Here is a 24682-nt window from a genome sequence, read left to right on the forward strand (position 1 = left end):
GATTTCCAATAGGCATTTGATAAGGTGCCACATCAAAGGTTACAATACAAAATAAGAGCTCATGGTGTAGAGGGTAACATATTATCATGGATAGAGGATTGGTTAGCTATCAGGAAGCAGAGATTAGGAATAAATGAGTCTTTTTTAGGTTGGCAAGCTGTAACTAGTGGAATGCCATAGGGATCAGTGCTGGGGCCTCAACTATTTACAATCTATGTAAATGACTTGGATGAAGGGACTGAATGTATGCTTGCTAAATTTGCTGATGAAACAAAGATAGGTAGGAGAGTAAATTGTGAGGACATAAGGTTTCTGCAAAGGGATATAGATAGGTTAAGTGAATGGGCAAAAAAATGGCAGGTGGAATATAATGTGGGAAGATGTGAACTTGTCCACTTTGATAGGAAGAATAGAAAAGCAGTATATTATTTAAATGGAGAGGGAGATTGCAGAACTCAACAGTACAGAAGGATATGGGTGTCCTGGTAAATGAATCACAAAAGATTAGTATGCAGGTACAGCAAGTGCTTAGGAAGGCAAATAAAATGTTGTCGTTTATTACAAGGGGGATAGAATATAAAAGGGAAGTTTTGCTACAGTTGTACAGGGTGTTGGTGAGACCACATCTGGAGTACTGTGTACAGTTTTGGTCTCCTTACTTAAGGATATAATTGCACTAGAAGCAGTTCAGAGAAGGTTCACTCGACTGATTCCTGGGATGAAGGGGTTATCTTATGAGGAAAGGTTGGACAGATTGGGCCTGTATCCACTGGAGTTTAGAAGAATGAGAGGTGATTTTATTGAAACATATAAGATCCTGAGGAGACTTGACAGGGTGGATGCTGAAAGGATATTTCCCCTTCTGAGAGAGACTAGAACCAGGGGACACAGTTTAAAAATAAGGGGTCTCCCATTTAAGATGGAGATGAGGAGCATTTTTTTCTCTGAGGGTCGTTATGCTGTGGAAATCTCTTCCCCAGAGAGCAGTGGAAGCAGAGTCATTGAATATTTTTAAGGCTGACTTAGATGGATTCTAGATTGGCAAGGGAGTCGAAGGGTATATTGGGTAGACAGGAAAGTAGAGTTGAGGCCACAATCAGATCAGCCATGATCTTATCAAATGGCAGAGAAGGCTCAAGGGGCCGAATGCTGCTCCTAATCTGTAAGTCTTCTCCTGTAAATCTTTTCTGCATCCTCTACAAAGCCCCCACGTCCCTCCCAAATCTGTCCTAGCCAGATTTTGACACATGTGCATGATCCTGTAGGAGTCATTGGATTTCCTCCCTGTTCCCCCACCTCAACTCCAGGCTGCTGAGGCCAGCAGTAACATTTCTGCTGCCACTCTGGCTGACACAGTACGGATCCTGGATTGACCCTGGCAACTGGCTCAGTTATACACTGAGCAATGCATTTAATCAGTGAACCATCAAGAGAATTCTCTTCATATGTTAATAAAAGCAAAATACTGCGGATGCTAGAAATATGAAACAAAAACCAAGTGTTGGAAATACTGAGCAAGTCTGGCAGCATCTGTGGAGAGAGGAACAGAATTAATAGGCTGGATCGGCAGCGAGTTCAAAAAAGGCCGCACGCCAAAGAGCCGCTGCGATCTTAAATGTGGCGGTTCATTTAAATAGCTGGGGCAGCCTGCTTCCCCCTCCCCCAATCACGTGGAGGGGGCAGGCTGTCCGCCTCTGGCAATCGTATCAGCTGCCGGTGCGCAGGTGCTGGTGCCATTTTTAAAGGGCAGCCAGCCTTGCAGGCATATTTAAATTTTTAAAGATCGCCCCAAAATTAAATAAATTTCTTATGCCCCTTTCCCACACCGTCAGTAACAATTACAATAACTATTTGCCCTTCCCCCCCCAAAAAGAATCTTACCTTTTACATCTGACCTTCCCCCTCCCCCACCCCACCTCCCAACCCAGACTGCACAAAGTTTAAGGCTCAACCTTTCCCACCATCCCCCATACCCATTATGTGTATTTTACCCCATCACCCCCCCCCTCCCGCACAGACAAACGTAACTCCTCCCCCCTCCCCACCAGTGTGGCGCCACGTTTCCCCAGACAGAGATCTGAAGGTGCAGGAGTGCCGGCCGCCGTGCCGAAGAATGCGGCGGGCCTTCGAGATTGGAGGTAAGTGTATTTAAATGTATTAATTTTATTGATTTGCATATTTAAATTGTGGTCCTGTCACCCAGCAGTTGTCGAGGGGGGGATGCGCTGGGCCCTGCTGGCGTCGAGGTCCATGATGGGCCTCATCCGGAGCCATCTTCAGGCACCCCCCGCCACAGATCACGACCTTGAGTGCTTGTTAAAATCCAGCCCAAAGTTTCAGGTCAATGACCTTTTCCCTCTTAATATGTTAATTTCTGTAAGTTTTTGGCAGGAGATGAGTTTAAATATAATTATGTGCCCGAAAATATTTTATCTTGAAATACTTTGTACGGAAAAATACTATTTTTCTTATTGACACATTAGCACATTTAATTTATTTTTACATTGTTATGAAAAATTAATCCAATTGTACTTATGAAAAAGGTGTGCCATTTCCAAGCCATTGCATGGTAACAATACTGCAGTTATACTGAGTAACCGACCAGTCTGAAACTAGTTGCCGAAGAGTGCAATTCACAGCCTACAACACTTATGCTGTGCTGTGGGATATGAACTGCATGCTGATGCTCGGAAAGACTTACACATCTAAAGTTAGATGCATATGCAGTTAAATTCCTAGCCAGCAAATTTTGAATATTTTGGGAGTGTAGCATTTCCTTCTGAAACAATCAAAATGAAATGCTTCACTTTACAAAGTTCCCCTGAGGTCCCATAAACTTTCTGAGCACTTTTAACTGGCATCATGCGACCCTGGAGTTATGTTCCACACTTTGTTAAACATGGAGCAGTGTGTGACTACCTCCTCACACCACTGTGTTCTGGAGTCAGGTTGGGATCTGATTCCTGAGTTATCTTGTTTTCCAATTATTTGGAATTTAGATGACACCCAACTGCTTCAACTTTGTTGCTCTAATGTTCATGGTCATTCTTTTAACTATTGGCTAAGATTATTATTGCATCTCTTCAGCTGTGACATCAATAAGTGTTCGTTTCACTGTTTGATTCCATTTCCACGGTCTTAATAATGTGACCTTCTTTCACAAGTCAGCAGAAAGGTTTTGTCATTTGTCAATTTATTCTCTTTTAAATAGGAAAGGTTACCTGAATATTGGAATTAAACCAACAAGAAGACGTGCCACAGTGCTGTGGGAAGGAAATGATTAATGGTGATTTTGTTAGGGATTTGCAAGTGATAATTAGGAAACCTGAAGGGAGCAGTCATTTCTTTAAATTATGGGTTGAATTTTCCCGGCCCATTGGGGTCTGACTGGGAAGCTGAAATGGTCAGAATATTGGGACAGAAGGCGTCTGGACGAAAACTTGGCGTCTTCATGTCGCAACCGGAAATTCCGAAGGGCAGCTGGCATGGTGAGAGGACCTCGTGCTTATACGTGCTGAGCAAACAATTAAGCCTGTTAAACAAGCAATCAAATTCAATTTTACTAGGATTTCCTGATTTTTCTAGAAGTGCACGTGAACCACTGGGCTTCAGAGCCTCGCCAGGTATAAGGAGGCTGTGAGTTACAAGGAGGTCAGTTCTGGCTCCAGATGGCAGCCATTGTGAAGCCTAGTGTGGCTTAGTGGGGAGGGCGGAACAGCTCAGGCATTGACACTGTCAATCTGGAGAAGGGAAAAAGTGGGAGCATACCAGCAATGTGCCATCTCGCAGCTGGCTCTTGTGTGGGTAAAGCAGGGGTGTTTAGAGGCTCTGGAACTGAGTGAATCCACATGCCATGGGCCTCATTCACTCAAGTTTCGGTTCCTCCAGTGTGGAGCAACATCAGAGAGGGAGTGAGCTGCAGCCACAGGCAGTGGGCAGTAGCAATCAGTGGGACAGGAGGAGTGCCAGCCTCAGGGCCGGAGAGACGCAAGTGGTGGTGTGATGCAGGAGAAGGGGCATGCAACCAGCCTCGTGTGGTAAGAAGTGGTTACTCACACAAAGGCTCAGCTAACTTCAGATGTCTGAGCAGTAATGTCGCTGAAGACGCCACCTCTCCAGGAAGGCCATCAGAGAGCTGCGACCCATGAGAAGTGGTGGGCACCCAACGCTTGTGGCCCTGAAGATCACTGTGATGCTGAAAGTGATCCACTGGAGATATGAGTGGGATTTCCCAGTCCGTGGCTCATCACTGCATCAAGATGGTCACCAGTACCATTTTTGAGGACTAGCCAGTACATGCGCTTTCACACTGATCCGGACAGTTAGGCTGAGAGGGCTATAGGATTCGGGGCCATCGCTGGATTCCCCCAGGTGCATGTGGCCATCAAAGCTCCCACAGACCAGGCAGCAGCCTTCATCAGCAAGAAGGGCTTCTACTCACTCAATATCCACCTGATCTGATAGTGCTTCAAGCGCTGCGATCTCATGCCACCACCACTGCCTTACAGGATGCCTCCTCCACCTGCCAGCAGTTAATTGCTGGCAGCCACAGAAATCCAAGCCCACTCCTGCCTCCAGTTCCGCCTCTATGTTTTGTGACTGATGAAAAATGATTGCAGAACAGCAGCCATCCAATTTCTGTAGTTTTTGCAAAGAAAAAATGTATGTTTTAAAACAAATATTCTGGTTTCACGTGTTTCTGCACTTCCCCCAGTCAAGCCCTTGGGTGATATTGTGATGTACTGTCCCTCTCTCATAAGTATCATCACTTCAACAGCCCCTTTTGAACCTTGAGCCACAATGCAAATTCATTGGAACTGCTAGCAGTATGAGCTTGTTTGTTAATTGTTACCTGTTGAAATTCACAGTAATCTACTATGCCCAGATACTGACAATTAAGCTACGATGCTTTTAAACATTGTACATAGTAAACATGCTGCATTATGTTGTATGTAGGGCTCATTGCTGAATTTAGCAGAACATTTGAGGAAAGATGAAGGACTGAATGCACTCACTTATGATCATATACCTTTGACCACAAAGAAGACTTTGTACTGCTTTGATTTGTGGCCAAATGTGGAACTCGCAACCACATGGAGTGATTGAAACAGATAGCTTTGAAACACTTTAGGGGAGAATTGATGCATTCATGAGGGAGTAGAGAGATATGGGAGCAGGGTGGGAAGAAGTAATTAATGTCCAAGGAGGCTCGTCTGGCAGATGAACGCTAGCATAAACCAGTTAAGCCAAGTAGACTTATTATGTGGTAGATACTGTGTAATTCAAAGTTGGTATGGGAACAATAGGTAGAAACTGGAGAAGAAAAAAACTAGCAACATAGAAACTGAATTTAGATGAGAGCTACAAAAGTAAAAACATAAAAAAAGTTGAGCAACAATTGTCATTCAATAACAGCATATAATTTTATCCAGTGAGTGATAAAAAGGAAATTATGATGCGATTAGGCAAGATTTAGGATGCGTAGGATGGGGAAAGAAACTGCAGGGGATGGGAACAATCGAAATGTGGAGCTTATTCAAGGAGCAGCTACTGCGTGTCCTTGATAAGTATGTACCTGTGAGGCAGGGAGGAAGTTGTCGAGCGAGGGAGCCGTGGTTTACTAAAGAAGTTGAAGCGCTTGTCAAGAGGAAGAAGAAGGCTTATGTTAGGATGAGACGTGAAGGCTCAGTTAGGGCGCTTGAGAGTTACAAGCTAGCCAGGAAGGATCTAAAGGGAGAGCTAAGAAGAGCAAGGAGAGGACACGAGAAGTCATTGGCGGATAGGATCAGGGAAAACCCTAAGGCTTTCTATAGGTATATCAGGAATAAAAGAATGACTAGAATTAGATTAGGGCCAAGCAAGGATGGTAGTGGGAAGTTGTGTGTGGAATCAGAGGAGATAGGGGAAGCGTTAAATGAATATTTTGCGTCAGTATTTACAGTAGAGAAAGAAAATGTTGTCGAGGAGAATACTGAGATTCAGGCTACTAGGCTAGATGGGATTGAGGTTCACAAGGAGGAGGTGTTATCAATTTTGGAAAGTGTGAAAATAGATAAGTCCCCTGGGCCAGATGGGATTTATCCTAGGATTCTCTGGGAAGCTAGGGAGGAGATTGCAGAGCCTTTGTCCTTGATCTTTATGTCGTCATTGTCGACAGGAATAGTGCCGGAAGACTGGAGGATAGCAAATGTTGTCCCCTTGTTCAAGAAGGGGAGTAGAGACAGCCCTGGTAATTATAGACCTGTGAGCCTTACTTCGGTTGTGGGTAAAATGTTGGAAAAGGTTATAAGAGACAGGATTTATAATCATCTTGAAAAGAATAAGTTCATTAGCGATAGTCAGCACGGTTTTGTGAAGGGTAGGTCGTGCCTCACAAACCTTATTGAGTTTTTCGAGAAGGTGACCAAACAGGTGGATGAGGGTAAAGCAGTGGATGTGGTGTATATGGATTTCAGTAAGGCGTTTGATAAGGTTCCCCACGGTAGGCTATTGCAGAAAATACGGAAGTATGGGGTTGAAGGTGATTTAGAGCTTTGGATCAGAAATTGGCTAGCTGAAAGAAGACAGAGGGTGGTGGTTGATGGCAAATGTTCATCCTGGAGTTTAGTTACTAGTGGTGTACCGCAAGGATCTGTTTTGGGGCCACTGCTGTTTGTCATTTTTATAAATGACCTGGAAGAGGGTGTAGAAGGGTGGGTTAGTAAATTTGCAGATGACACTAATGTCGGTGGAGTTGTGGATAGTGCCGAAGGATGTTGTAGGGTACAGAGGGACATAGATAGGCTGCAGAGCTGGGCTGAGAGATGGCAAATGGAGTTTAATGCGGAAAAGTGTGAGGTGATTCACTTTGGAAGGAGTAACAGGAATGCAGAGTACTGGGCTAATGGGAAGATTCTTGGTAGTGTAGATGAACAGAGAGATCTTGGTGTCCAGGTGCATAAATCCCTGAAGGTTGCTACCCAGGTTAATAGGGCTGTTAAGAAGGCATATGGTGTGTTAGCTTTTATTAGTAGGGGGATCGAGTTTCGGAGCCACGAGGTCATGCTGCAGCTGTACAAAACTCTGGTGAGACCGCACCTGGAGGATTGCGTGCAGTTCTGGTCACCGCATTATAGGAAGGATGTGGAAGCTATGGAAAGGGTGCAGAGGAGATTTACTAGGATGTTGCCTGGTATGGAGGGAAGGTCTTACGAGGAAAGGCTGAGGGACTTGAGGTTGTTTTCGTTGGAGTGAAGGAGGAGGAGAGGTGACTTAATAGAGACATATAAGATAATCAGAGGGTTAGATAGGGTGGATAGTGAGAGTCTTTTTCCTCGGATGGTGATGGCAAACACGAGGGGACATAGCTTTAAGTTGAGGGGTGATAGATATAGGACAGATGTCAGAGGTAGTTTCTTTACTCAGAGAGTAGTAGGGGTGTGGAACGCCCTGCCTGCAACAGTAGTAGACTCGCCAACTTTAAGGGCATTTAAGTGGTCATTGGATAGACATATGGATGAAAATGGAATAGTGTAGGTCAGATAGTTTCACAGGTCGGCGCAACATCGAGAGCCAAAGGACCTGTACTGCGCTGTAATGTTCTAATTCTAAAAAAAAATAGCACAGAGATTATGAGAAACAGAGTCTAGATTTTCCTTGTGAATTGGGTAAAACTGGTATTCCACAATTGCCTACCAAGTACTCGATTTATATGAATTTTTGAAAAACCTTTATTTTGTAAATATTTTCAATTTATGCATGCATTTAATTTTTAGACTGTTCTAAGAACAGTGGACCATTTTAATGGTCATTATCTTCATGATGTGTGAGAAGAAGGTAAGACCCAGATGAATTGTGTTAAGTGACAGAATGATGGGTTTGAGCGATCATTTGAAAGGAGTCTCTCGCCTCTCCAAAAGTATTTGGGTCTTTCTCAGTTAGCGAAGATTGTGATAGTAACAGGTGAAAGCTTTCTTGTAGCTGAATAATGGTTCAGAAATAGATGTATTTTAAAAGAAAAAATATAAGCCGAGAAAGTCTTTTGATAACAAATAAAGCCTTAAGGTATTGGGAATTTGTCTGCAGGAAGCAGTAATAATAACGGTGAGGCTATTAGTGCTCATCATTATTAAAGAATAAATCAGACAGCAACTTCAGCATCCGCACATTTGCAGTTAAACGTGGAAATCAGAAAGTTACTGTCAAAGTTGCCTTGCAGGCCCAAAAGCTTTGTTATAACAGTATCTTGCCAAGGGATTCAGCATTCAAACATATGGAATGACCTGAAGTGTGGTACTTACCCATTGGATATACACTAATATCGCTAGAATAAGTTAGGTCCTGTCCACTCAAGTGTAAATGAACTTTTAACAGCGTGATGAGTCTTAATTACTGACAAACAACCTCCCTGGCACTGAAAATTAATTTTATTAATGTGGAGTCTCATTCCTTCAGATTATAGTTATTGTTGGAGATTTAAAACCAAAACTTTATATACTTTTTCTTTGTCTCTTTTATCTCTTTCTCTTAATCTCATATTTCTTTCCCTCTCTCTATTTTGCTTTCTGTGCATAATTTTACATTGAATTAAATATTCTAACTGACACTTCCTAGTTTAAACTCTGCACATCTCAGTAACTATTCAGTCTGATTGGTTAAGTGGATATACAGTTGTTTGTCCCATTCACAAAGGTGCCGCACAATTTCAACTAATAATGTAAAAGCCTCCTTAAAGCCTGTGGAGAAGTGTAAGTGCAATGAACAACGAGTGCATTTGCTCGTCACTGAAAGCAAAATTCAGGTGAATATGTTTATTTTAAATGGGTTAACACCCGCATTAAAATAACAGACAGACGATTGTCATAGGTGCACATTGAGGCTTTGTCTGCTGTTATCCATTTAAATGAGTTATCACTTCAGCTGTAGTAGTGGATAAAGGAAGATCATACTAGCTTTTCTTCTGCTTTTGCCAACAGTAGTTCTAGGCTTTAGGTTGCTCCCTTCATTCCATAATACAGAAGTAATGCCTGTAATTTCATCGACTGTCTCATTGACTTATCTTTGCAGCTTGAAAATCATTTTCTTTATTTTTTTTAGCCTTGCAATGTGCAGTGTTTGAACTTTTTGCTATGAGTGCCTAAAATGGTAGAGGTTTTGAAGAACTTGACTTTGTTTCATATTCTGCCTCTTTAAATAAATTTGTAAAAACTGAAAAGCTACATTAAAAAAGAAAATAGAAATGCATAGTTAAACTGACGGGTTTACAGATTAAAACACCGTGTCCAGTTCCCTGATTGATTTATCATACAAGTGTTTATATGGAACAGAACCAGTTCTATGTTTGTTTTTTTAGTATATTAATGTTTGGTTTTATTTAAGGATTTTTCTAACTATCTTTTGATCTGTGCTTTGGTTTTTGATCGTATTTCAATCCTTTCCTAGTCCTTGGTCATATTTCAGATGTGCCTTGAACGATCAATAGCAAAATTAAATTAAGATTAATTATTGTTTGTGCATGCACTGATGTACTCTTTGCACTTCACATCTTCATGCAATTTGTCTCTAATAGGAAAGAGCCTAAGGTTTTGTCTGTTGGTGTAGGCAGACTCATACATACATTTATAAAACATTTTGATGTGCCCTTTTTAATGCTTTGCTTTCCAAATGCTGCACTCTTTGAAATAGTTGAATGGTAAAAATAACATAAAAACACAAAAGCTTGAAAGGTTATTCAAATTGGCATAAAACCTTTCGCTGTAAACATTCAGCATGAGATATGGATTTGAGCAGTTTCTAATATATTTTGTGAGATCTAATTGGATCTTAAATCCCTTTCAATACCAGCTCACTGAACACTTTTGGATTATAATCAGGCTTTGTTATGCATTCTGTTTAGCTTGATTTATTTTGCTTTTTTTGCTCAAAGCTGTTCATCATTTTTCATATCCTATGATATGCTGTGGAAGTCACTTAATAGCTGTGACAGATTAATGTTGAGTTCTTGAGTTCTGGAGCAAGAAGTGCATTGTACAGTATTGAAGAAAATTGGCTTAGAGTGTGAATCCACTTTTTCCCATAGTATATCACTTCAGCTGTAGTCGTGGATAAAGGAATAAGCCTGATAACAAAAGTACTAATGTATGAACAATTTGTTAATTTGAGGAACAACTTGTTATTTCTCTTTGGTTCTATGTCCAGATACTTTCTGTCCTGAAGTTGGTGGCGAGGGCTTCAAAAGCACTTTGCCTCCTTTTTCAAACATCAATTTTTCTTAGCTATGCTGAATATTAACAGGATATTTAACTGTGGGGGCATTATAGCTGTTCTCACCAGATATTCACACACATTTTTTCTTGATCTTTTGTCTCCCTGAGATATTTACCATCACCAGATGAGATGATGATGAAAGGGTAACTTCTCTTCAGTCTCAGTCCTTGCCACTATATAACTAACTAGGAGGAAAACAAGAGTATGCTGGGGTGACAAACTTTACCTGTGGGAAAAGGACCTGCTTTCTTGCAGTTACCCTACTGTGACTGGTATGTCACACATGAGCCAGTGTGACAAGATTTGGAATTAGCACTGAATAGAAAAGTGCTGTATTACATGTTTTATAAATTTTGAAATAATAACTCATGTTGTACACTTGGAAACATTAGGCCAAAAAGCTGCTGAAAAATGTTCTTGTTGCAGATTGAATATGGAGTCAAGGCCTGCCTGTGTACAATTTAAGGGGTTCTTTTTATTTTGATTTAATTATGTAAATGTTTGGTAGATTTTTCAACAGTTCACAAGTGTCATCTTTGTGCTAGTTTGCATACAAGTGACCAACTGCTTCATATAGACTAATGACTTATCAAAGAGTTAAGTAAAAAGGACTTGTTTTCATAAGTATTTCACTAATGTATTACTGGCACAATGGCCCAGTACAGCAACAAACTATTCATCTGGATGAGGTTTGTTTCATGATGAAGCCCCTTTGAAAATATTTTGGGTTAAACAATTTTCTTATAAACAATTTCAGTTAATTTGCAGGGATCTACATTTAGTTGTTGGACAATAAGGCTTTAGGTTTATTTTGTATCTTATGGTGATAAAACATTAAGTGAATATTACTTAAATTGCTTAGTTGGTGTAAGGGATTAAGATAGTTTCAGGTTCCATGGATTTATCTTAGCATATGGATAGCTTTCTTTGAAAGATTATAATCAGATTAATATAGTATTTTGTAAAAAAAAAAAGCTACTCTGAGTTATGTGGACATAAATTTGCTCAAACTTTTGTTACAATCCCATTAGCAACCGGGTAACTTTTAAAAAGAGGAAGTCAAATTCCCAGTTATTACTGAATGAATAACGCCACAAGATTTCAAGTTTTAAACAAAAAACATTACTGTACAAGAATTAAGCAAAGCAAAACACTACTAACCTAACACTACAATTTTGAAACAATTATATTTTAAACTTAAAATCTTAACAGAACATGAAGTCGTATACTTCAAACTCTAAATCGCAACAAAACGCTCCTATTTAGCTGTTACTTCTATCCCAAGAATTTCCCTACAGGATCTTGGCGGTTTGTTCACTTCTACTGGGACCAATCCAAAGTGTACCGCAGCTCTTAGGAATTCACTTTGATTTCCTTAATTTCTTAGCTATCTTTTGAGGTATCAGATCTCCTGGATCTGGGCTTCCCAGCTTGAATGTGGGCCTGCCTCAAAACAGAAGCATCCCTGATTTCTGATGGCCTCTTTTCCACTGAGTCTAACTGGCTTCCAAAAGCCGACTGCTTGTCTGAAGCGAACAGCTTTCCAAAGACTCACTGCTTGTCCAAAAGCCAACTGACTGACTGTGTAAGTAAGCACACAGATCAAAAACCCAACAGGCACCCCTGCATCACCTATTCCCATAGCAATGGGGTACACAAGATGTCCTAGATAGCAATTTAAACTTCTTTACAACTCCAAATCTTCTCTTTGTTCTGGAAAATCATATGAATAATTTAAACCCCTGACTGAGACAGCTAAAGACACATTGTCTCCATCAAGAAGTTCAGAGAAGTTCCCATTGTGTAGGGTATTCACTCTTCCCATTATGACCTTTTATAAATAAATGACAGTCACCCTTTGATTTGTAACCACCCTAGGTTTGTTTGCCAGCTTCTCAAACTAGGTATTTTCATTTGTCTTGCATCAAAACAAATTCAATTCTCAAATTAAAGGTTACCTCTAGAAAATTAATACAAACCATGAACCAGGCAATCGTAACACTTTTCAAAATTAACAGTAGTGCAGGCTGGTGAAAGGATAGACAGTGACATAATTATTGAATAGCATGTCATAGATTATATAAATATTTTAGTAATCCATTATGTAAATTGTTGAAAGTGGAATGTTCAAATTACTATTGATATTTAAGTTGTATTTTGCCTCTCACAAATGGTTTAAAACTTGCTGTATTTTTACTTCTTGGCAGGCAATATCCGATTCACTGGACTTTTGTATAGGTTTTAGAGGTTCCGAGTCTTTGTTAATATGACTGGAGTATACACTATCATTGTGATCCATTGTAATATGAATTGATTAATATGCAGACTTCAACTTGTGAATATAGTTCGGTTGGTTCTAATGCTCAAATACATATAATTAAAAATAATTCTGCAGTTCAAGTTTCCACAGGGAAATCATGAATATGCCTTTCTTAGATTAAAATTTATAGTTTCTTTGTTCCTAATGCTACTGCAAAATGGGATGGAAGAGCGTTTTCTTTGAACTCTCAATGAAGAAGTTTTTAGTTGCCAAGAAGTAAAGTTTCTTGTTCAAGAAAAAGTGAAAAATGTTGATCATAGGCAATTTAATGTGTCTATACATTGAGGAAATGGCTGATCCTCACTTTATATGGATTTAGAATTGAGAATACAAGTGACCAAAAATCTGGACTTGATAGAATATTTAGGCACAACAAGTCGTATTGTCGTAAACTCTGAATATATTCTGTTTTCCCTGATCAAAGCCTGCACTTTAACAAGATCAGTGTTAAAATGAAAGATCTACAATTGATGCTGTGTTAGCAAATCTAGTTTGTGTTTTACTGTGTGGCTCCTGAATGCTCAGTTACTCTTGATCTTTAGGTTATCTCCCACAGCATTACAGTGCAGAACTGTACATTTTACATTGTTTTGTTGGATCTTCTAAAAGTTGAATGCAAACAGATCTGCTACTGTCATTCATTTAGGAAAGAGGGGCTGAAAAGAGCCAAATAACATCAGCTATTGGCACAAAGCTCTAGGCTGAATGGAAAGATTGTCAGAGAACATTTTGATCAAAGAATTAAATAAGATCCACCAGCTATCAGCGTTGCAACAATAATAATTTAATATGGAGAATATATTACAATTTGGGAACGAGAGAGAGAGAGAGAATATATTCTTAAATTTAAGATAGTGATGGGGGTAGGTGCTAATAATTAAATTGAGTATCAGACTTCAGAAGAAAATGATAGAGAAGTGAGGATTAAAGAAAACAATTGGAACAGTGTGACAATTACGAAGAAATTATAAGTGATTAAATGAAAATGTGCACAACTGAACAGTGGCCACATAGGGAGCTACAAACAGCATAAGGAACAAATGAAACAAAATGAGGATTGGAAAGAAGATAAAGCTGGATATATAATATGTATGAAGAGCTCTAAATTAGCCTTTCATACATAATTTCAGCTTTCAAAATAGTAAGCTGCCAAAAGAATCCCACTAAAATTATCTGCTTGGGGCTGTGTCTGCTAATTACTATGAACTGTAATTAGGAATCACAGAACACGTGTTGAATTCATTAAATGGAGGGAGGCAATGTTTTTATTTTGCAAGCATAGGGTGATATTTTGAAGATTTTTTTTAGTGATGTAGCTAAGGAATTTTAGGATTTCTCAAAAATCACCATGGATGAGATTTAAACTCTGCAGAGAGATGCAGAGGTGAAATTTGTCTTGAGTGTAGGGAGAACAGGTGATAACAGATTGCTGGCCTGTTTTACACTTTGCCCGATCTTCTTTTCCATTGAAGTCAATTTTTTCAAATGATGTGGCTATTAGACAGGGGTGTGTGAAGGCAGTTGTCATTTGTGCTGTTTATTTCCCCACAAACTGTTGTACTATATTTTCAAAATTTAAGGTTTAACTCCACTTGGGTTTTACATCTCTTAATTTTTACATTCATATTCATGAATTGTGATTTAGTGATGGCTGACCCTCAGTTAGTTAACAAATCCATATTCTGTTTTGTACTTGGCTTGTTTACATCAGGTGTTCTAATAAATATTTTGTATCTTAGCGTCATTTGAAAAATAATGCAAAAGCATGTAATTTGGAAATTACATGCTATAACAGAAGCAGAACTCCATCCAGATTCATTTAATAAAATTCCTATAGTACTATTTTCTTGCAAAAATTTAGACAGGTATAACATTGTGAACTTGAGCTGTAATGCTGTTCAAGAACATTTATGTTGCGCATTTAATGTATTAAGAACATCCCAAGGCTTTTAACGGGAGCGATATGAATTAAAATATTTTTGACACTGAGTCACAGAAGGAGAAATCAGGAAAGATGATCAAAAGCTTGGTGAGGTAGGTTTTAAGGAGCATTTTGCGCAGGAATGGTAGAACAAAATAAAGAAGTACCATCTGCAGTTAATTACGTGTTGATTGCAGTAGAAACTCTCTCCTGTCCGTATAACATTGGACAAGTGAGAGTTGACAGATGTATTGTCTAAAAGAAATCTCTAATGGCTGAGTAGTCAAAGTAACTTTGGTTCTGCAGGGCACAAGCTAGTTCTTCTTTGTGCAGATGCAGAGACCTCATCCTAAGGTTAATCTGCTTGTGCCTCAGCAAAACATCTCTTGGGTATATGAGATCAGGGGGGGTTATGAAGTGTTGATCATCAAATGATTCAATATTTATACTCCATCGTATCTTTAATGTGACTTGATTGACAGCTCTGTACTAGGAGCAACCAGGAGACAGCAACCCACTGGTTATTACCCCTCTGGGGTGGATGTACAAGAACCTTTTGAATTATAGTATCATAGAACAATACAGAACAGAAGAAGGCCATTCAGCCCATTGTGCCTGTCCGGATCTTTGAAAGAGTTATCCAGTTAATCCCTCTTCCGTGTTATTTCCATAGCCGTGCACATTTTCCCCCTTCAAGTATTTATCCAATTTGTTTGTGAAAGTCATTATTGAAACTGCATTCTTGTAGGCATTCCAGATTATAACAACTCGCTGTGTAAATTTGTTTTTCCTTATGTCGCCACTGTTTATTTTTTGCCAATTACCTTAAATCTTTGTGCTCTGGTTGTTGACCCTTCTGCCACTGGAAACAGTTTCTCCTTATTTACTGTATCTAAACCTTTCATGATTTTCAACACCTCTATCAAATCTCCCCTTAACCTTCTCTGCTCGAAGGAGAACAACCCCAGTTTCTGTAGTCTCTCCATGTAACTGAAATCTTTCATCCTTGATACCATTCTAGTAAGTTCCTTCTGCAACCTCTCAAAGGACTAGACATCCTTCCTGAAGTGTGGTGCCAAGAAGGGGCCACACTCCTCCAGCTGGACCCTAAACATTGTTTTCTAAAGGTTTAGCATAACTTCCTTGCCTTTGTATTCTATGACTCAATTTTAAAACCAAGTATTCCATAGACCTTTTTAAATGCCCTCTCAACTTGTCCTACCACGTTCAAAGACTTCTGTACGTACACCCCCAGGTCTCTCTGTTGCTGCACCTCCTTTAAAATTGTACCATTTAGTTCATGTTTTCTCTCCTCGTTTTTCCTGCCAAAATTAAGCAGTTCATGCTATAATGTTGGCTGCCCAATAGTCAGTCCCATTTCAGTCAAAGGAATTGAATATCAGGCAAGGTCTGAAACACTCAGTCGATCCATTTGCATTGCAGCATAAGACAATCTCCACCCACAAGTGTTTAAACAGCGCCCCCTGGTGGTCCACCTTATTGGGCCATTATTTTCAACCATATAATCAGGGTGAGGTCCCATTTCATCCCACTGAAATCAGTCGGCGAAACACAAACTTCCCTCTGTCCACAAACTGCCTTGAGGCTCTAGTTAGGGAAAATGAATTATTAAAAACAAATTATCTTTTTGTATTTTAATCGATAAAGGAAAACGTGTTATTACAACTTGATGCTTGAAAAATATCTTTTCATACTTCAAGGGCTACAGATGTTGTATGTTAAAGTTAATTTAAATCTTAATACTTTTAATCTGTTATAACAGTAATTGGAAATAGTTATTGGGAATAAGCTGTCGTACACTGTTCCATAAACAACACATCATGTTGCATATGTTCTGTGGATAGCTTGATTTTTCCATTGTATGTTTTATCCTTAATATGTTGTCTTTTCGTAATTATAACTACTGCCTTACATATTATGATCGTATTAGCAACAGTCAGATACCTTTATAAGTAAAATAACATTCTTAGTAGCTGCAAGAATATTTGAATCGTATGGGTGATCACAAAAGTTCAATAGTAAATATTTGAATAATCTAATTTTGAATGCATTTGAATCCTAAAGTGTGTATGCATCATTCTTGGTAAATGAGCCTTATTAGACTGTTAATTAGAGCTTTGGCAGTGGTAAGCACCTCAGAATGCAGGATGCTCCTGCACAAGAAAATCATTCTGGAATGCTTCTTAACTTAAAACAAATGTTCTTAGTATGCTTAAGTAATGAAGTCCTTGATAAGTCAACTGGGATCAAAGCATAGTCACACAAAGAACTTCTGATCATCAGGTATTTGTTCCTCATCTATCATTTTATGGGGACCAATATTTCTGTCCAAAAATTTAGTTTTTTTTTAAATGCATAAAATACATGTCAATACATAATGCTTGTTTTAGTTCTGATTCTGGTGGAAACAGTTTGTATTGACGGTATGTTTTGAAACACTCTTCCATTATTCACCAGCATTTATGCATAGAGGGTTGGAATCTTGAACCTTTTGTATACAAATCAGAAACCATTGTAGTTTTTCAGGGGTTGCTATTCCAAATATAAGGAGTAGCTAATTATGATTTTAATCTTCTAACATTAGAGGGCAGTAACTTTTAGACTTTGATATTGCTGTCTACTGAGACTTAGCTGAAAACCTGTTTTGTCGTTATGTATATGAATGCTCTAACTGCCAGATAGATTTTTTTTTTAATAAAAGGACTGACACGGTTTCAACATGAATTTTTACATTCTGAGATAAACTTGTGGTTCCACAATCAGTACTTGTACAGCAATATTTGCAATCCTGCGAGGTGAAATCTAATTGTTTAATGTAAATAAAGTGAATTATTGTATGAGAAAAAGAAAAAAAAATCATATCTGGCTTTAATCTCATGAATGCTGAATTGTAAAAGTTAATTGTTGGAAGTTCAGCTTTTAAAAATGCAAGTTAACTGTAAGCTTGGTCAACTAAAGCATTGGTTTAGTGAAACACCACTTAACATAAATCTGTTCTGACATCCTATTCAAGTTTTTTGTCTCATTCAAAATAACTGTGGCATACCATCAATTAATTCATGGAATGCTAAAGCTTGTACAACAGGGACACATTTAGATAGATTTAAATACAACAGTGGCTTATTCAGATAGATTCAAATACAACAGCGGCTTATTCAGATAGATTCAAATAAGGGAATATTTAGACATATTTAAATATGTTTTATGTGCATTAGTCCATGTATTTATTTAAGGAATAGCTGATGGATAAAGTTGTTGAGCAAATCTCAGCTGTTTCTTCTCAGCCAGACCATATGATACATCTCGCTTGCAAGTATCCATCATTTGTACTGCTGGAATCAGCAAGTTATGATGTGTATTTCTGTTTGTTGATGTGCACTTCAGGCTATTCATTTGCACCTGTTTACTTTGGTAGTGCCAGACAAAAAGCAGTACTTGCTTCAAACTAAATGTATGGAAGGAGCTGCAGCATCAAGCATCACACCAGAGCAAAACTTTTTTTTTTAATGAGAATGTTTTTAGTCAACTATAAGGATGTGGAAATTCATTGATCAAGCTTCTGCAGGGTGTCAGCAGTATGACAACTTTGGATTATGGAATTTAAAATCAGAGAAATATAAATTATTTGATAGCTTTCCCCATATACTGGCATAACTTCTTGTAAATCACTGATCACAATTAACTGAGTGCAGGTAATTTCACTACATTTTCAATGCATTCAAAGGAAAAGCAGAGAACCAAAGAACTTTCCTTCATTTAAAAGTCTTGCAGTACGTTTTGAAATTGTAATTTTGAAACATTTTTCATTATAGTGTTAAAATTTGTCTTTGGTCCTGCTACAAACTCTGTTCATTAACTACCAACTCCCTCCCTATCCCTGGCACCTGACTGAGGCTGACCTATACCACAGCCTTGGTACCATATTTGACCCAAAGATGAGCTTCTGGCCACGTATCTGTTTCATCACTAAGTCCCCCTGTTTCCACCCCCATGATATCACCCAACTCCCCCTGCTGCTTTGACCCTCATCCATTCCTTTGTTATCTCTAGACTTGTCTATTCCAATGCACTTCTGGCCATCCTCCCACATTGTTCCCTCTGTAAACCTTAAGATCATCCAAAATTCTGCTTCCTCTGTCCTTAATCACAGCAAGTCTGGTTTACCCAGCAGCCCTGTGCTCGCAGACCTACATTGGCTCTCAGTTAAGCAACACTGCAATTTTAAAATTCTCATCCTTGTTTTCAAATCCCTCCGTGGCCTCACCCCTCCCTATCTCTGACCTCCGATCTTCTCGGGCCTCACAGCCGTCTCCAAAATATCTGCACCCTTCTTATTCTGGCCTTGAGCATCACCGATTGTAATAAGCTCTGGAATTCCTCCTAAACCTGTTCGCTTCTCTACCTCCTTTTAAGGTGCTCCTTAAAACCTCTTTGACCAAACTGCTCTAATGTCGCCATATGTGGCATGGTGTCAAGCTTTACTTTATAATGCTCCTGTGAAGCGCATTAGGACATTTTATTATATTAAAGGCGCTATGATAAATATAGTGAGGAGTGGAGTGTAAGCAAGCATGCCAGGAGCAGCACCAGGCATACCTTAAAAAAAAAAGAGATGCTAACCTGGTGAAACTACAACACAGGACTACATGCATGCTAAACTGCAGAAACAGCAAGATAAGACAGAGCTAAGTGATCCTTGCCACTTCCAGTTGTGAATAGTGGTGGGCAATTAAACAACTAAATGGAGGGGGAGGCTCCAAAAATATCCCCATCCCCAATGATGGTGGAGCCCAGCATGCCAGTGCAAAAGCCAAGGCTGAAGAATTTGCAACCACCTTCAGCCAGAAATGCCGAACAGATGATCCATCTCTGCCTCCTCCTGAGGTCCTTACCATCATGGATGCCAGTCTTCAGCCAATTCGATTCACTCCATGTGATATCAAGAAACAGTTGAAGGCACTGGATACTGCAACGCTATGGGTCCTGACAACATCCCCGCTGTAGTACTGAAGACTGTGCTCCAGAACTAGCCATGCCCTTAGCTAAGCCATTCCAGTACAGCTACAACACTGGCATCTACCCGACAATGTGGAAAATTGCCCAGGTATGTCCTGCCCACAAAAAGCAGGACAAATCCAATCCAGTCAATTATCGCCCCATCAGTCTACTCCCAATCATCAGCGAAGTGATGGAAGGTGTCGTCGACAGTGCTGTCAAGCGGCATTTACTTAGCAACAACCTGCTCACCGATGCTTAGTTGGTTTCTGCCAGGGCCACTCAGCTCCAGACCTCATTACAGCCTTGGTCCAAACATGAATAAAAGAACTGAACTCAAGATGAGGTGAGTGTGCCTGCCATTGATATAAAGGCAGAATTTGACCGAGTGTGACATCAAGGAGACCTAGCAAAATTGAAGTAAATGGGAATCAAGGGGAAAACCTAGCACAAAGGAAGATGGTTGTGGTTATGGTTGTTGGGATATGGGCAGATGAATGTGAAATCCTGATGTTGCCATCTGTCACTCACTGCTCTGCCACAGGCTGATATGTGGCCTCCCTTCACCACCCCCCGCACTACCTATCCAGAGCCACCAATCAGTAAAATAAGTTGATATGACAAGAACTTCCCCTTTTCCGCACTCACATTGCTGTTAGAAATCCTATAAAAAGTTACACCTTGTTCGATCAGGTGTAACTGGGTTTTCAACGGCGATCTGAGTAATGACTATTGCTGAACAACAGACTTGGCCCTGAAAAAATACATTTTTTTAATCTATGGAGTGCTGTTAAATCCCTCTGTTACATTAGTACTAGATTTTTAAAAACTTTTTTTTACATTTTTTTAAGTTTTCTTATATTTCAGCTTTCTACCTTCACCCCATATGCATATCCTAATCTTTGTTTTGCAGTTTGTAATTTTTTTAGAATTGATTTGATTAATAGTGCTTTTCATATCCTGAATTGCTGTCTGTGAGAATTCTTTAATGTGATTGGTTGCCTAGACAGATTGACATCGCCAATTGAGTCTCTCCCTCTCCACCCATGCAGTAAGTGAATTGGACGTAAGTGAGAGTGGAGGTTTGAGTGGAAGGGAATGTAAATGAGGGGCAGTGGAGCAAACGTGGGTTTTGTGGGTAGTTCGGGTGGGGGTGGTAGACACAGTGCGATGGGTGGGGGAGGTGATTGGAGCAAGTGGACTGTATAAAGGGGAGACAGCAGTGGGAAGCTGAATGGGTAAAAGACCCAATATGATTGAGTGATTGGGATAAGGCAAGAGAAAAGAGGAAAGCGATCAGATGGAAGCACCCGATGAAGAAGGCTGCATTTTTCTTGCACTTTCCACTAAAAAGTGGAGTTTCCGCTCTTCGTGATTCCCTTCCCCAACACACCACCATGTTGCATATCGCCCTGTCCCATCCGAAACAAATGAAGAAAGAGACAGAAGCAGAGTAGTTCAGGGAGACAAGGAAAAGGAAGAGATGGGGACAGAGGGAACTGCAGAGAAACACAGAAAAAAAGGGGCGACAAAAGAAAAGGTAACACAAAAGTGAACTGAGACAGAGAAGAGAGAAAATAGTTAATTTTAGATGCAAAGCACCTTTTGGAAAACAGCCTGCTGCCTGCAAAGCCCTGCTGGTGGCACAGGCCCAAGGACAGTTCTGCCTGTAAGATTCTGTGACTTACTGTGACCAATGCCACATTGAATCAGAAGTTACACTGCACTGAGGAGGGTACAAGAGCCATCTGTTCCAATTGTTGACTCCTATCTTTTGACCCTTACGTCCTACTGGTTGCCAGCTTCAGCCTGGTCATTGTCATTTGGACTGTGCTGAGAAGGGATGAAAGGCCCCTTCTCAGTCCCAATGTAAATTAAGCCTGTGGCCACAAAACATATGTGCAAACAGTTTCGGTTGTTACCATCCATCGTTTCTCAGAATATCTGTTATTTAGGGGTGAAATTTAGGGGTGCTGGGGTGAAATTGGGCTTGGTTGCACCCTTTTTTGGCGCTGTGAGTGCTTTTAGGGTTCCAGTGGCATCCACGGTGCATGCACACACTTCTGACATGAACTGCAGTGGTGCCATCTTGGTAAAGGGGTTAGAGCACAGGTGGACTTACATCTATCAGAAGTATACAGAACAGGCAGATCATGGCATCAATCAACATGCAATCATGATCTGATGCCAGGACTGCTACTGGAGCTCCATATTTTAGCTGATCCCCTCTCTTAAGCTCGTACATATAAGCACATATTAAGCAGCATGAAGGACCCCCTGCCAAATATTTACAGGTTAGTTGCTGATTTTTGTTCTGGTTGTTGCTACAATTCTGCATGTTTTTGGTGCTTTCCATAGTTGTTTCAAGTCTCAAAAGTCTACAGGGAGTGGTGGCAGGTAATGAAGTAATTTTTGCTGACTTCAAGGCTTCTGCACAAATCAGTTGCTCCCAATAGTAGGCTTACCTCTTGGCAGCGAAGGTGACCGAAGCTGTGCTTCTGGCACCCTCCAGGCTGGTGCTGCAGATATTAGCAACATCTTGCAGTTTGCAGTCCACTATCACAAAAGGGAGGTCACTGAGTGTCAACTATTGAAAGAAAAATAACTTTATTTCATTCCCTCTTGCCAGGATGAAGCAGACAGAGAGAGCACAAAGGTTTGCAAAGTTTGCAGTCTTCCCCTAGTGCAGGGTGCTGTTGACTGCGCACACATTGCTTTGCAGGTGCCGCATGTCAACTCTGTCATGTACAGGAACTAAAAGGGATTCCACTCCGTCAATGTGCAACTGGTTTGTGACAATTGGCAGCACAGCATGCAGGTCAATCCAGTATCTACGCAGCAGTCATGATGCACAGTCCACTGTGTCAGCTGTACTTTAGCCACTACAGCAAACCAAATGGTGACTGCTGGTCGACAAGGGATATCCGCTGGCAACATGGCTCATGACTCTGGTTCGCAATCCACGTACATGTATGCAACATGCATACAGTGGGAGCCGTGCTGCCACAAGAAATATGATAGAGCAGACCAGTGGCATTCCGATTCAATGATTCTGCTGGCTGGACTGTTCTGGAGGTGCCCTGCAGTACTCTGCTGAGTAGGTCTCAAAATTTGTGTTGGAATGTTACTTGCTGCATAACCTTGCCACCTTGAGGGAACAACCCTTGCCATCACCTATCAGACATTAAGCTGAGGAGGATGAGGAGGAGAAGAAGGTAGAAAAGGAAGGGAAGCTGCAACCGAGTCAGCCCCTTTCTGCCTGGCCTGTACCTGAAGAACTAATTCAAGTGTGATACCAGTACCTCAACCCAAATTCCCCATTTGCCAACAGTGCCACACTACTTAGCTTTCCTCTGTCACTGACCATCACATCGCCCTCTTGGCCATAATGCAAAAATAAAGGCCAACACAAAATTTACACTCCAAACTAAATTTATAACTTAAATCAGGCCATATTGCATATGGAATGAAACTAATCACCCTTCTACATTCCCTTATTATCTGTGTTCTGTGTGCCTTTGTCGGTCCTGGTATTCTTATGAAGTGCTACCCTAGTGGCAACAACATGGCTCGTGGAAGGCTGCTGGCTTTCAGTGGAGGCGACTGCAGATGGCCTTGGAGGATGACGTCAAGCAGCTCTGGGCCTAAAAGGCGTGGCTTCAGCAGTCTGGCTGGCTGACAGGAAACAGCAAGAGCATTAACAGACTGGCAGCAGTGGGATCACCAATGCTGTCATCCAGAGAATGTACATTTCCTGAAAGAATTGCAGGCTAGGTTTAAGCAGTGCAGCCTAGCTTTAAGTAGTGCCAGCAAGTAATGATATTAGACCTCCTGCTGATGCGTGCAGCCAATAGACAGTCCGGGTAGTAAAGGCCTGCTACCCGACCTGAACCCGACGGGACCCGACGACGTGTCGGGTTTGGGTCGGGTTGCTCTGCCAGGTCCGGCTTTTGGGCTCGGGTCAGGTCGGGCCGTGTCCGGGCCGGACACACACAGTACTTCACAATACTCCACAGACTCTTGAGTCTGCGCAGTGAGCAAGTGCGTGTCTCTATGACGTCATCGTGCTCATGCTGCAGCAGTGCAGATTCCTTCCATTCCATCTGTCCAAAAGTGGTAAGTACAGTGAGTGCACTATGGTCGGGTCGGGGTCAGGTCGGGTTAGGCGCGGGAAAACATGGAAGGACTCGGGCCCGGGTCCAATGTGGTTCTGTCGGGTTCGGGTCGTTTTTTTTTTCCGGACCCAAGCAGGCATCATGTTGTTAAGCAGGCAGCACATTGAACAGGTATAAGGTAATCGTACATTGCGATTCCATTGCCCATTTTCAGGGGCTATCCAATCTAGCCCTTGCTATCTCCAAACTAGGCCATAATTCTTTACATAAATCCTTTTATGAATTCTGACTTTCTTCTTAAATTGCCCTAAACTTTGCATGTCCACCTTTTGTCTTGTTTAACTTGCAGAATCCTAACCTAATCTAAAACTATGTTAGTCCCTATCACACAGATTAAATTCTCAAAGTACATATATTAATACTGACCTCTGTAGTGTTAAGCTATTTTCTCATTTCTTACCTGATGCTCTATCAAATCATACCCACTATACCCCTTTCATTTCTGCACTTCCTCCTTTACTGTAGTCCTCTATGCTAACTATCCACTGATGCCCTGCACTTAGGCCAAATTGTTAATCTATTATATTATTTGCTATCTTACACTTGGGTCTCGATAACCCTGTAAACTAGAGTCCTGATGGATATTGTGACTCTAGCAAGACCAGCTGCAGAAGGCTTACTGCTCCTTGTAAGCTAATAAAATTTCAGCAGTAACCAGGACATACTTGAAGGTACCTAAGCCTTATCTCTGCCAATTTATGCCTAAACCCCTTGGACATAAGTAAGTGGGTGCCTCCCTCTGGGGAAAGAGTGTGCACTCTGTGTGAAGCAAACATATCTTACACGTGTAGATTTCTCATTAGTTTGGTTTGGAGACTTTTCCTATGGTAATAAGTTTCCATGTGCACCAGACAGTCAGTTGCTGGAAAAAAAGTCCTTTGTAATCTCCTTTTCATCTCCATGCTCTCCTATACTAAGTGGCATAGATGGATTCGGAGATGGATGACTTTATTGCTGCCATTAGTTCACTTTTGGAGGGTCCACGACTTTTAACCTTGGCTAAAA

The 24682-nt window shown here is 40.6% G+C and overlaps 1 protein-coding gene across 5 annotated transcripts in view; it reads left to right on the forward strand.

Annotated features, from left to right (window-relative positions):
* The window catches only part of snx29 (sorting nexin 29), a 659344-nt gene that overhangs the window by 438551 nt on the left and 196111 nt on the right, over positions 1–24682 (forward strand). The gene's annotated exons all lie outside the window — the stretch shown is intronic.

Source organism: Heterodontus francisci, chromosome 24 (genome assembly GCF_036365525.1).
Source record: "Heterodontus francisci isolate sHetFra1 chromosome 24, sHetFra1.hap1, whole genome shotgun sequence".
NCBI classification, from domain to species: Eukaryota; Metazoa; Chordata; class Chondrichthyes; order Heterodontiformes; family Heterodontidae; genus Heterodontus; species Heterodontus francisci.